The sequence below is a fragment of the Salvia hispanica genome, chromosome 4, assembly GCF_023119035.1.
Source record: "Salvia hispanica cultivar TCC Black 2014 chromosome 4, UniMelb_Shisp_WGS_1.0, whole genome shotgun sequence".
NCBI classification, from domain to species: domain Eukaryota; kingdom Viridiplantae; phylum Streptophyta; class Magnoliopsida; order Lamiales; family Lamiaceae; genus Salvia; species Salvia hispanica.
Genome location: NC_062968.1, coordinates 47,455,520 through 47,468,858, shown reverse-complemented (window position 1 = coordinate 47,468,858; position 13,339 = coordinate 47,455,520). Strand labels below are relative to the sequence as shown.

At 35.1% G+C, this 13,339-nt stretch overlaps 2 long non-coding RNA genes across 2 annotated transcripts; one reads left to right on the top strand and one right to left on the bottom strand.

The window, feature by feature from the left end:
• Nucleotides 1–10,241: 10,241 nt before the first annotated feature.
• On the bottom strand, nucleotides 10,242–11,901 carry LOC125217619. Its single transcript, XR_007175767.1, has 2 exons — nucleotides 10,595–11,901; nucleotides 10,242–10,496 (listed from the first exon to the last, which is right to left on the bottom strand). It is a non-coding gene; the product is annotated as an uncharacterized LOC125217619 (long non-coding RNA).
• Nucleotides 11,902–12,358: 457 nt separating this feature from the next.
• Nucleotides 12,359–13,102, top strand: LOC125217624. Its single transcript, XR_007175772.1, has 2 exons — nucleotides 12,359–12,425; nucleotides 12,885–13,102. It is a non-coding gene; the product is annotated as an uncharacterized LOC125217624 (long non-coding RNA).
• Nucleotides 13,103–13,339: the final 237 nt, after the last annotated feature.

The window sequence follows — 13,339 nt, the reverse complement described above, 5'->3', positions numbered from 1 at the left end:
GTGGGCCGGAATGACATATTTGAAATGGGTCACTCACCCCTTAAAAGGTCCGATATTAAGAATTTTAACACGCTAAAGAGATAAATCCATCATCGGCTTGGACCCGCTCTGATACCATATTAGAAATGAGCCACTCACCCCTTAAAAGGTCTCATAAGGGGGAGAGTTATCCACACTTATATAGAGAAGCTAGGATCATCACCAAGCCGATGTGAGACAAGGATTTGGAGAATTTAACATGGAGCGTGCTCTCCAATCCTACGAGGAGATCCCTCTACGACAGAGAAATATCCTTCTACTTGCACCCTCAACCTGGCCCGCATAGCAATCCCCTTCCGCCATTGAACAAAAACTTCATTTTCAACGGGGGCAGCAGCTCGACCGCCTTTTTCACAAGTTCAGGTACATGCAAGCACTCACGTCGACCCGGTTGCCGTCGGGTCGACCATGAATTTTAATTCGGGTAGTCATCTAGGTGCCAAAATAAGTACGGAGACGCCGTGTGCAGAAAATGCTGCTGCTTCTCCACCTGCACAAAATAACTCTATCGTTGATGAGAGAAATGGTCGCAATTTGAATGTGGGAGAGGACGAGCGAGATGAAGAGGAGGAAAGAAATGATGACGGATCGACTCTCTGGACTGCATGCCCTTATTCCTATTGCTATTATATGTATGAGTATCCTAATCTGTATGCTGATTGTACACTGCGGTGCCATAATTGTAAGAAAGCGTTTCAGGCGGTGGTAATTCCGTCGCCACCGGCGCAGTTGGATGGACAAGATGGGTACTTTTGCTGCTGGGGATTTATACTAATGGGGTTTTCTATGGAGAATTGGGAGAAAAACAAGGGTGCTGCCTCATCTTGGACTCCCTTTTCACCTATGTTCAATACTAGAAAGCCTCCACGGAAGAGCCCGGCTCCTAGGATATATTTTGATGACGATGAGGTTTTTGTTGAGGTTTCAGAGTCAAGTGAGTCTGATGATGATGATTGGAATAAGGATGCAGAGAAAAGGAACAAGAAAGGACGTGTGGATAAGGGGAAGAATGTCGATGATTCAGTACCTCCAAACGGGGTGGAAACCCCTAATAAAACAGCAGCCGAGTCGAGCAAAAAAGTGCCAGCTACTAATGCTAGAAAACAACCTGCCTGAGTTGCTAAGAATTTTGAGAAGTTGGATTTGAATGTGGAATTCAGCAATGAAGCTGAGGATCCAGCTCCTAGAGCGAAGCAAGGGAATGGGCGAAGCCGCGGGGAGGATGATAACATTGAACGGATTGGGTTTTTTGAGGGCCTTGATGAATTCCTTAGCAGTCTCCCCATTCTTAATGTCGTAGGTGATGATAAGGCTGTCAAGGCTGCATAATAAAGTAAGACCTTAACAACTGTAATTGTAGGTGATCGTGTTTCTTGTTAGCTCCGCACTAGTGAATTAAGAGCTTCTAGTGTTGTAATTGGTACGTTGATCAACTTGGAATATCAGTTGCTGCTGTTTATGTGGCCTTGATCATCTGGCGGTTCGACTTGGTAGCTCTATGAGGTGAAAATTGAGGATAAGCTCTTGTGCTAGTGAAGTTCGTATATAACGTGGCTTTGTGTAGTATTTTGCTCGGGGGCTTTAATCAACATTTTGATGCTTCAAAATGCCCAAGTTCTCCATTACTTTGATTTTATTGATTATCTAAGCTGCTTATGCTTGATCTTTCTAGGATCAATATGTCTGGTTAAGGATGTTGGTTGTTTTCATTGCTAGTAACAATCTAGGATGTTTTATCTAATGCTTGATCAAATATCTGTGTGTGATTTAAGTAATACTGTGTCTTGTGTGGTAATCAAATTGGCCTTAGTTTTGCTCCTTTTGAAAAGATTTAAATGTCTAAATAATTTTTTTTTTTTCTCTAATCTTTGTGTAGTTGTTGGTGATTAGGTGCAACTTTGAAGCCTTCCAGTTGGAATCCGGCTTAGATATATGATAAGGGCATTAGCAACGGTACAATATTGGGGGTGCCGGACTGCTCAGGCGGAGGGAGGGGTGTGGGACCAAGGATGGGGTCTGGAGCGGTACGTATTGTGGCTCCGGGCTGAACCCCGAGTCATTTTTTAAATAAAAAATTATATTTTAAATTCATTCTAATTGATCTTCAATTTTTTAATTAGTAAACAAAGAAACTTAAAATGCATAATTTTATAATTAATGTAAATTTTAGGAAATTTAATCATGCAATTTTTAGTATTTATAATATAAAATTCTATAAATACCAATCCATTTTACTTTATAATGTTTTTTTAAATTTTTGATGAAATAACTTTGTTATTTATAGTATTATTTAATTTTATAAAATGGATAAAATTTAAAGAAAATAAATAGAAATAAAAAATGGAGTGAACTACAAAACTACTCCCTCCATCCCGGCTAAGATGACAAATTTCATAGTCGGCATAATATTTTAGGAATTGTTGGTTAATGTGGTTAATTAGAGAGAGCAGGAGTGGGCGTAAGTATTAAATGGAGAGACAAAGACTGAATATTCTCTCCGTCCCATAGAAATAGACCATTTGGGGCTAACACGGGTTTTAATACGTAATCTAGACACACACATATATATATAGTTGTAATCAATGTCGAACCCTTCTTAAAGACCGAACTAGAGACCAAATCTGGGCCATAAGATCTAGTTTTTTGATGAGATATGTTGCTGTATAAATTTTTTTCGCTTTTCATTACAAGCCAATTTTACTTCATTGTATAGGTTTATTACTTCATTTCATACGTAATACATTGAAACAACAACATGTTTTTACTTGCTTCAAGTAGGTTTTGAAATGATTCAACATATGCTTCATTCGAATTCATTGACATGAGTTTTTACTTTATTCACATTAAAAAATGCAATTTATTCAAGTGAATTTATTACTTCATTCATTCAGAAACGTTATTACTTCATTGGATAAGGTTTTTACTTCATTCCATTAGGACTTCAAATGCTTCTACACATACTTCATTCATATAATTTATTATATTATTCCATGTGTTTATTACACCATATCAGCGTCGTAGCGGTGGTGATAGATATTGTAGAGAGAAAGAACGGCACGCGACGGCGAAACTGCATTTACGTACTAGAATGAAGTAATAATCCTATTAGATTGAAGTAAAAACCTACCGGAATGAAGTAATATATTCTGGAAGGAAGTTAAATATTTGTAACGTGTTAGTATGACTTATTTACCTTCGGATGAATAAAAATAGATTGGTGATGAAGGAGAAAATAATATATAAATTTGTGAATCACATCCATAAAAAACTAGATCTAAAAGCCCTAATTTGGTATGGTTCGGTGGTTCGATCCTTAAGAGTGGGTTTGTGGATAATGGGATTATATATATATATATATATATATAGGGGTGCGTTAAAATGACAACACTCTTAAAATGACACTGTGACACCACGCTAGACTGCAATATTATATATGCTAGACAGCAATAGTATAAACGCTAGACTGCAATCTATAGATTGCGAGTCTAGCGTATTGATATTGCTAAATCGGGAAAAATTGCTACGTCTAAGTGTATTGGATATTGCAGTCCGTGAAAATTTACCCTTGAGCAATTTTTATGATTGCCACATGGCAGCTTATTATTCGTCCACATGTACAAATGATTGGATAGGAATGGTGGTATGGTGTTACTTTAAGAGGTGTTGTCATTTTAATACAATCCTATATATATATATATATAGTCGAGTTTTGACATTCTTTTGAAATATTAAGTTTTGTCCTCATTCTAAAACATTTATAAGTTATGGGATTAATTGAATAATATTATATTTTATAAGTTTATGGGATTAATTGAATAATATTGCATTTCTAGTTTACATTTTTAAAAATAAATTTAGATTAAATAATGTGGTGGAAGTTTTTCTAATATTCAGCTTAGGAATTGTAACTGCCACGTACTTCTAATTCATTATCATGTATATTTATTACCATTACCATATTTATTACCATTACCACTATTCAATATTGGGACAAAAGTATTAATGCAATTTAACACCACCACCCAATTAATTTGTTTGAATCATTTCTAAAATTAATGGCCTGCAATCAATTTATAATGTGGCAGTTCTAAATGACGACTTTTGATAAAAAAAATTCTATTGATTCAAACTATTTTTATTAATGGATTATAATTCATTTGTTATTAATTTAATTTATAACAAATAATATTGGCTTAAAGTCACTAAGAATACGAAGAACTACCCGTTTTCTATAAATTTGGATTGTGCAAAGATGCTTTTAACAGAATCACGAAGATAATTGAGTTCCACTAAGCTCGAAGCTTGAAGAATTAATGGAAATTCATTCTTGCTAGAGGCAACTTCAACAATACTGCAACTCATTGTTAGAATTGAATTAGCTCCAACCATTCTACAAAAGGTATCCTATTTTCATTTTCCTTTTTTTGCTATTTTGCACAATACCTATGATTTATTGTGTTGAACTATAGCAATCCCAAATATGTTTTTTTTTTCAATTTTTGAAAATTCAATTTACACTATTGTTTTTTTATTTGTTGAATAGGAAAAGGGAGAGATGTCACTAGTTGAACTGCCCCATGAGCAAAGCTTGGGTAGGAAAATGTTTATCGTACGAAAAGAAGAAGATACATAAATATTTGGTGAAGAAGATGAGAATGACAACTATATTTGCTAGGTTACCACGTAGTAGTATTTGATTAGGTGTATATCAACTAATAATCTTATCAAATGTTCAAATATGCACATATTAAGGAAGATTTTATTTGGATTTAATATGGATAATAGTTCCAAGACAATTTTATAAAGTCCAAGAAAAATAAGGATTCTCTAATGAAATAAGGGGGTAAAAAATAATACGAATAAATAGGCTAGAAAAATTATGCCAAGGACCTATTTGATTAAACACACTCAGTTTTTATTTTCACCCAAAATTATTTAGTCTACGTGATACACTTGCGCATAAATAAAATCGATCACATAAAATCAAACTTTCTCAAACAAACAATCACAGTAAAATCTCCAAAAATCAAGCAATTTAGACGCAAAAATTCGAGGCACTACATTAATAACCACCCCCTTCGGTCTCCATTAATTGTCTCATAGTTGACAAATGCAAATTTAAGAAATTGTTTAACTTTATTAAGAAAAACAGAAAAAATTTAGTGTAATGTGTGTCTTAGTTTTATATATTAGATTTATAGTAATAATTATGGGTGGAATGTGACAATTATCAGGGACTCAACAAAAATAGCAAAATGAGACAATTAATCGGAGCAGAGAGAGTATTTGTGTATGGAGTTGTAAAATAGCAATATTGTTTTCTCAACACGAATAGTGAATTTTGGCACAAAATTTAACATCTCTGTTTAACACCTTTTCAAAAATATATCTATAACTATAGATGTTATGTAAACTAGTGGCATTAGATAAATAGGGAATTTGGCAGGAAATTAGACATCGGCTACCTACTATTTAGCATGTTTTTAAATATATCTATGAGTAGAGATGTTGTGTAAGCTAGTGACACTAAATCGAACTCATATTTATTGTTTGACTTGATATGACTTTGACTTAAGTCAAGTAAAACATTGCCATAGGAATGGGGCAATCGAAATAATTTATTGTCATCTTATTGATACATACTATATATTATGTATATACCTCATTTGTGGGCATCATTGACAAATTTTTCATATAAGTAGTTTTCATATTTTATTTTATATACCACTAAATAATGATTGAGAATATTTTCGAAATACAGAATTTGTGATATAATTGCATCATATTAATTATTAAGTAGCAACAAACATGCAGTTTTACAATTACATGAATGAATTGTTTTGGCGTGATCATCTATCCTAGCCTTGGTATAGTTTGGACAAATATCTTGATGGATAAACAGATTAATATACTCCCTCCGTCCCATTAAAGATGACCCACGACCCACTTTCCTTTTTGATTTGTCCCAACCAAGATGACTCATTACTTAAAATAGAAACCTCTTTATCTCTACTTTATCCCCTTCTCTTACTTTACTCTCTCCATTTAACACACAAAATAAAGTTGCGTAAAATCTCGTGCCGCCCAAGAAAGGGGTTATCTTCCTTGGGACGGAGGGAGTAACTTACTGCGAACTAACACATAGTCAATTACTTGCCTAATAATGTAATACTGTAGCAAAGTAATCATATCATAAAAGCTTCAACGAGTGGAAGAGCCTAATTAAATTAAACCTATCTAGGTATCATAAATAATCTACGGTTTTTTTATTGGCAAGAGCTAGTTGCATTGTAAATAAATAGTCAGAATAATATGGTGGATGTATTACAAGAAACAAAAAAAATGAGGATCATGAAAATGGATTCCCGTTGGCTCAATGTGTGTGTTCTAGTCCTCCTAATCCAGGTAGCTGCTGCCCATGAGGCAACTAAGCCTTCGAAGCCTTCGACTGACTTCTTTCCGTGGTATGGAATACACTATCCTCACATTCCATACTTTCCCCAACCTCTTCCGTGGTTCGCCCATTCTCCTCACTCATCGCCTCCGTCTTTTATAAATCCATTTCCTCCAACTCCAAATGCATATTGGTTCTACAAAAACCCTTTTGCTCCCAAAGCTCCATCTCCAGTGCAAGCGCCATGAGGAACTATGTTTGTTGTTGTCTTCTCGTATTCATTAGGAATAACTTGGCGCAAGCGTGGCCATTTCTTTGTTTTTTTTTCTTTTTCTTGTGATTCAGATTTTGTTATGACTTGCAATAAAATTTTAATGTCATAACCTTCGTCTCTTTCAATCATAGTTAATTTTTGAATGTTATAGTAATTGCTGTCATTATCGTTTAATGTGCTTATATTGTCTTAAAATTGATATATTTAGTGCATTATTAATCGAATAGAAAATAGCATTGAGCTATACAGAGGCTTACTCCAACGAGGCAACCCAAATTAATTCTAATGTGAACTCATTAATATAAATTAATTTTTAATACATTTGAATAATAATCAGATCCTAATTTAAATAGGATAAAGAAAGAATTAGGAAAGATATGAACAAGTTATTAATTTAATCCACACAAAATAATTCTATCTCCTAAGAATTAGAAGATTTTTTAATGTCCACCAAGAAAAGAGAGGTTGTCGAAAATTTGGGTACAGAAAAGTAAGGAAGATTTTATTTGGATTTAATATGGATAATAGTTCCAAGACAATTTTATAAAGTCCAAGAAAAATAAGGATTCTCTAATGAAATAAGGGGGTAAAAAATAATACGAATAAATAGGCTAGAAAAATTATGCCAAGGACCTATTTGATTAAACACACTCAGTTTTTATTTTCACCCAAAATTATTTAGTCTACGTGATACACTTGCGCATAAATAAAATCGATCACATAAAATCAAACTTTCTCAAACAAACAATCACAGTAAAATCTCCAAAAATCAAGCAATTTAGACGCAAAAATTCGAGGCACTACATTAATAACCACCCCCTTCGGTCTCCATTAATTGTCTCATAGTTGACAAATGCAAATTTAAGAAATTGTTTAACTTTATTAAGAAAAACAGAAAAAATTTAGTGTAATGTGTGTCTTAGTTTTATATATTAGATTTATAGTAATAATTATGGGTGGAATGTGACAATTATCAGGGACTCAACAAAAATAGCAAAATGAGACAATTAATCGGAGCAGAGAGAGTATTTGTGTATGGAGTTGTAAAATAGCAATATTGTTTTCTCAACACGAATAGTGAATTTTGGCACAAAATTTAACATCTCTGTTTAACACCTTTTCAAAAATATATCTATAACTATAGATGTTATGTAAACTAGTGGCATTAGATAAATAGGGAATTTGGCAGGAAATTAGACATCGGCTACCTACTATTTAGCATGTTTTTAAATATATCTATGAGTAGAGATGTTGTGTAAGCTAGTGACACTAAATCGAACTCATATTTATTGTTTGACTTGATATGACTTTGACTTAAGTCAAGTAAAACATTGCCATAGGAATGGGGCAATCGAAATAATTTATTGTCATCTTATTGATACATACTATATATTATGTATATACCTCATTTGTGGGCATCATTGACAAATTTTTCATATAAGTAGTTTTCATATTTTATTTTATATACCACTAAATAATGATTGAGAATATTTTCGAAATACAGAATTTGTGATATAATTGCATCATATTAATTATTAAGTAGCAACAAACATGCAGTTTTACAATTACATGAATGAATTGTTTTGGCGTGATCATCTATCCTAGCCTTGGTATAGTTTGGACAAATATCTTGATGGATAAAAAGATATGAACAAGTTATTAATTTAATCCACACAAAATAATTCTATCTCCTAAGAATTAGAAGATTTTTTAATGTCCACCAAGAAAAGAGAGGTTGTCGAAAATTTGGGTACAGAAAAGTAAGGAAGATTTTATTTGGATTTAATATGGATAATAGTTCCAAGACAATTTTATAAAGTCCAAGAAAAATAAGGATTCTCTAATGAAATAAGGGGGTAAAAAATAATACGAATAAATAGGCTAGAAAAATTATGCCAAGGACCTATTTGATTAAACACACTCAGTTTTTATTTTCACCCAAAATTATTTAGTCTACGTGATACACTTGCGCATAAATAAAATCGATCACATAAAATCAAACTTTCTCAAACAAACAATCACAGTAAAATCTCCAAAAATCAAGCAATTTAGACGCAAAAATTCGAGGCACTACATTAATAACCACCCCCTTCGGTCTCCATTAATTGTCTCATAGTTGACAAATGCAAATTTAAGAAATTGTTTAACTTTATTAAGAAAAACAGAAAAAATTTAGTGTAATGTGTGTCTTAGTTTTATATATTAGATTTATAGTAATAATTATGGGTGGAATGTGACAATTATCAGGGACTCAACAAAAATAGCAAAATGAGACAATTAATCGGAGCAGAGAGAGTATTTGTGTATGGAGTTGTAAAATAGCAATATTGTTTTCTCAACACGAATAGTGAATTTTGGCACAAAATTTAACATCTCTGTTTAACACCTTTTCAAAAATATATCTATAACTATAGATGTTATGTAAACTAGTGGCATTAGATAAATAGGGAATTTGGCAGGAAATTAGACATCGGCTACCTACTATTTAGCATGTTTTTAAATATATCTATGAGTAGAGATGTTGTGTAAGCTAGTGACACTAAATCGAACTCATATTTATTGTTTGACTTGATATGACTTTGACTTAAGTCAAGTAAAACATTGCCATAGGAATGGGGCAATCGAAATAATTTATTGTCATCTTATTGATACATACTATATATTATGTATATACCTCATTTGTGGGCATCATTGACAAATTTTTCATATAAGTAGTTTTCATATTTTATTTTATATACCACTAAATAATGATTGAGAATATTTTCGAAATACAGAATTTGTGATATAATTGCATCATATTAATTATTAAGTAGCAACAAACATGCAGTTTTACAATTACATGAATGAATTGTTTTGGCGTGATCATCTATCCTAGCCTTGGTATAGTTTGGACAAATATCTTGATGGATAAACAGATTAATATACTCCCTCCGTCCCATTAAAGATGACCCACGACCCACTTTCCTTTTTGATTTGTCCCAACCAAGATGACTCATTACTTAAAATAGAAACCTCTTTATCTCTACTTTATCCCCTTCTCTTACTTTACTCTCTCCATTTAACACACAAAATAAAGTTGCGTAAAATCTCGTGCCGCCCAAGAAAGGGGTTATCTTCCTTGGGACGGAGGGAGTAACTTACTGCGAACTAACACATAGTCAATTACTTGCCTAATAATGTAATACTGTAGCAAAGTAATCATATCATAAAAGCTTCAACGAGTGGAAGAGCCTAATTAAATTAAACCTATCTAGGTATCATAAATAATCTACGGTTTTTTTATTGGCAAGAGCTAGTTGCATTGTAAATAAAATGTAATACCCGCTCGTTTTCTTTTGAGTTAAGTTGTAAAGGTTCACCAACTTGGAAATTTTCGTCACTCTCTTCTTATGATGAAATAAATAAGAACTCGTTAACTTGTGTTACTTAAGTGCCGATTAGACGCAAAATAAAAATAGTGGGTTTTGGAGTGAACCAAAGCTTTTCCATTTCTGTTACGATACATATCTAACGAGGAAGAATATGAAGAGTTCATTTTCTAGCTAAGAAAGTGCAACTACTTTCCAAATTACACTTTAGCTTACTTAATTAAATACATGTGAGTTTAAGAAAAAGGAAATTTGAATGCTAAGTACAAATTATACAAGTATGGGCCTAGAGCTTGTAAGAGGGACTTTTTTTTAGTGCAGCTTCCACCCTTGGACTTCGATTTCCTCCTCAGACCCAAACCCTTTCTCGGCCCTTCTGATTTAAGACGAGCCATGTACGAGCCATCACCTCTGTGAACACCTGTAACATGAAGACCAAGAGCAATCAAAGAAAAAAATTAATAACCCTGCAAGTATGGAGACTAACTATCTCCTAAGTAGAGAAAAGTGAGCAACAACCTTTCAAATATAGACCAAACACTTGCCAAAAGAGGCAAGAACAGCTGCAACTTTTGACCCCTCAACAAGCACTGCAAAAAGGAGAAGAAAGACAACAAATGGCATGAATGCATAGTCCTTATGTCCTTAGAATACCACCAATTCTCAGTTAAAGAGTGCTGCATAAGGATCACTAAAGGTGAGATTTTCTGCCACATAGCAACAAATGATACAGCAGCCATTTAAGGCTCAAAAGTACACCACAATCAGCCTATAAAGGCCCCTCCACACCACACACCAACTCCTTTCACACACACTTCAAAATTCAGCAAAAACCGAGAGTTAGAGGGTAGAGCAAGTAGTGAGCAGCAGCAAGTCAGCCACTCCTTCGAATTTCAGAGGTAATACACCTCCATCCTTTTCTCCCAATCAAATTCTCATGTCATCATATAGAGGCACCACAAATTAAGAACCACAATCAATATAACACAAGCACACCCTCTGCCCTTGTTTAGAACTCCATGATGGCTCAAGAACATAGAATCAGAGCTTTAGAAATCTCATAGCAGTAGTAGCCTTTGAAAAGCTTTAACTCATAAATGGAACAAGAGCACAATAGGCTGCCCTCATGCTAAAATTGCAGTAGCAAACTATAACCGTTCAAAAACAACACTTAACATAAGCAAGTTAATCTTCTCAAGCTCATTCCAGTGAGTTACACTCCAAAATCAAAGTTTTAAACGCACATAGCTACTGCCTCAGTTTAATCAAAAGGGCTAAGAAATGAAAGGGGTAATGGAACTTAGCTTTTAGAGAGATTGTCCGGCGATGGTGCGACGGGAGGCGGAGAGTTTCTCCGTGACGCCGACGGAAGGCGGCGGCACGAGTCGCCGGTGGCGCCGGCAGCAGAGCGTCGGCGGTTGACTTCGCGTCGGTGACAGTCGGCGTAAGAGAAGGGCGATGCCTCCTCCCTATCGGCGGCTCCACTAGTCAAGAATGAAGCGGTGGCGGAGCTGGTCTTCAAGGCGGGTCAAGCCGCGTCTACCACAGCCGGAGACGTCGGCGACGGCGCTAAATCGCCGAGAAAATGGAGCAGAGACGACGGTGGAGTGCTCCGCCGCCTTCTTCTTCAAAGCATAGGGTTTTGAAATTTGGGGATTTTTGTTTAAGGAGAAATTGAGACCAAGGGTTTGTGAAGGAGGACATCAGAATCTCCGGCGACGCAAGGGAGGCGCCGACCGGAGCTCCGAGCGACGGGCGACGAAGAGACGCCGCCACCCTCCTCCCACTTAGGGTTTCGGTCGAGAGAGGGTGGGAAGTGAGAGAGAGATGTCGATGGATTATGGTTTAAGAATTTGGGCCTCCCTCTTTTAATTGTTTGGGCCACTAATTAAATTAAAGAAGGAACCTAATTAAATCATGGGCTTTCCTATGTTATGGATTAAATAATAGTCCGCCAATCAATTCCACGAAGATAAGTCTAATTTTTCCGGAAAGTAGCAAGAGTGCTCAAATGATTAATTTTAAGAAATTACGATACGCTAACAATGAGTAGACCTCGAGCCTAATTTTTAGTACTTGAATAAATGGCATAGGAGGTAGCACCCTCTAGTTAAGCAATTGTTTTAAATTAATTAAATCTACTGATTTAATTAATATTCAAGAATTCTAGAACTCTTCTATAAATTTTAGAGGAAAAATAAAATGATCACGCACTTAGGATGCATTCATGTTTAAGCTTAACGGATATCTCAAAATCTAATTAAGTATCATTTTATTTCCTAAAGGGACGTCTTCGAACGTCATCTAAGACCAAGTTAAGGAAATTTCGGAAGGAGCTTTAGCTTTTGAGGTGGGCATTTCTTTCAAAACGTGATTTCAGTATGAAAATGTGAATCTTTGCTCAAGTATGTTGTCATGCCATGTTTTGTTTTATGATTACCTATCTGCTTGGCTATGCCAATTTAAGTTAAATCGAATTCGGGTCCCAGTAGGGCCGCAAACCCTACTCGGACTAGTGTACACATGAGGGGACCGTGAGCTAACAAAGGAGTTGGCCGGTCCAGTGACCGTCGTGGAATGTGGCCACATTCCCGGTTCACATCAGTTTCAGATATGGTATATCTATGTTATGTGATTGCGCAATCAAATCTTTACTAAAGGAAAAGTATTTTAGTGACTCGGGTCTTTTAAGTAAAACCCCGTGATCACTCAACTGTGGCATTGACAATTAAAGATAGAACTATTTTTGGCAATGTGCCCACTGAGTATATCAAATACTCAGCCCTGCATGTTATTTTCAAATGTGCAGGTTGAACGTGGACGAGCAGGCGAAGGTGTTGGGACAGGCTTTTTAAATAAGAAGTTAGGTAGCCCAAAGTAGCATGTCTTCATACGTGCTATTTTGTCTTGGACTCTTCCGCTGCAAAACTTAGAATTTTGTACTAGAAAGCTATGAACTTAGTCTTGATACTCTGAACACGTTTTGACTATGTACCCATATGCCTTTGATACTTTTGATTTAAGTGATTTCATCCTTTTATTGTTGTCCCTTGATTATTGAGAATCGTTTAGTCGCGAAATAGCTACGCTCACTAGCACTAGGGAGTTGTGGTCGTGAAATAAATAGTCAGAATAATATGGTGGATGTATTACAAGAAACAAAAAAAATGAGGATCATGAAAATGGATTCCCGTTGGCTCAATGTGTGTGTTCTAGTCCTCCTAATCCAGGTAGCTGCTGCCCATGAGGCAACTAAGCCTTCGA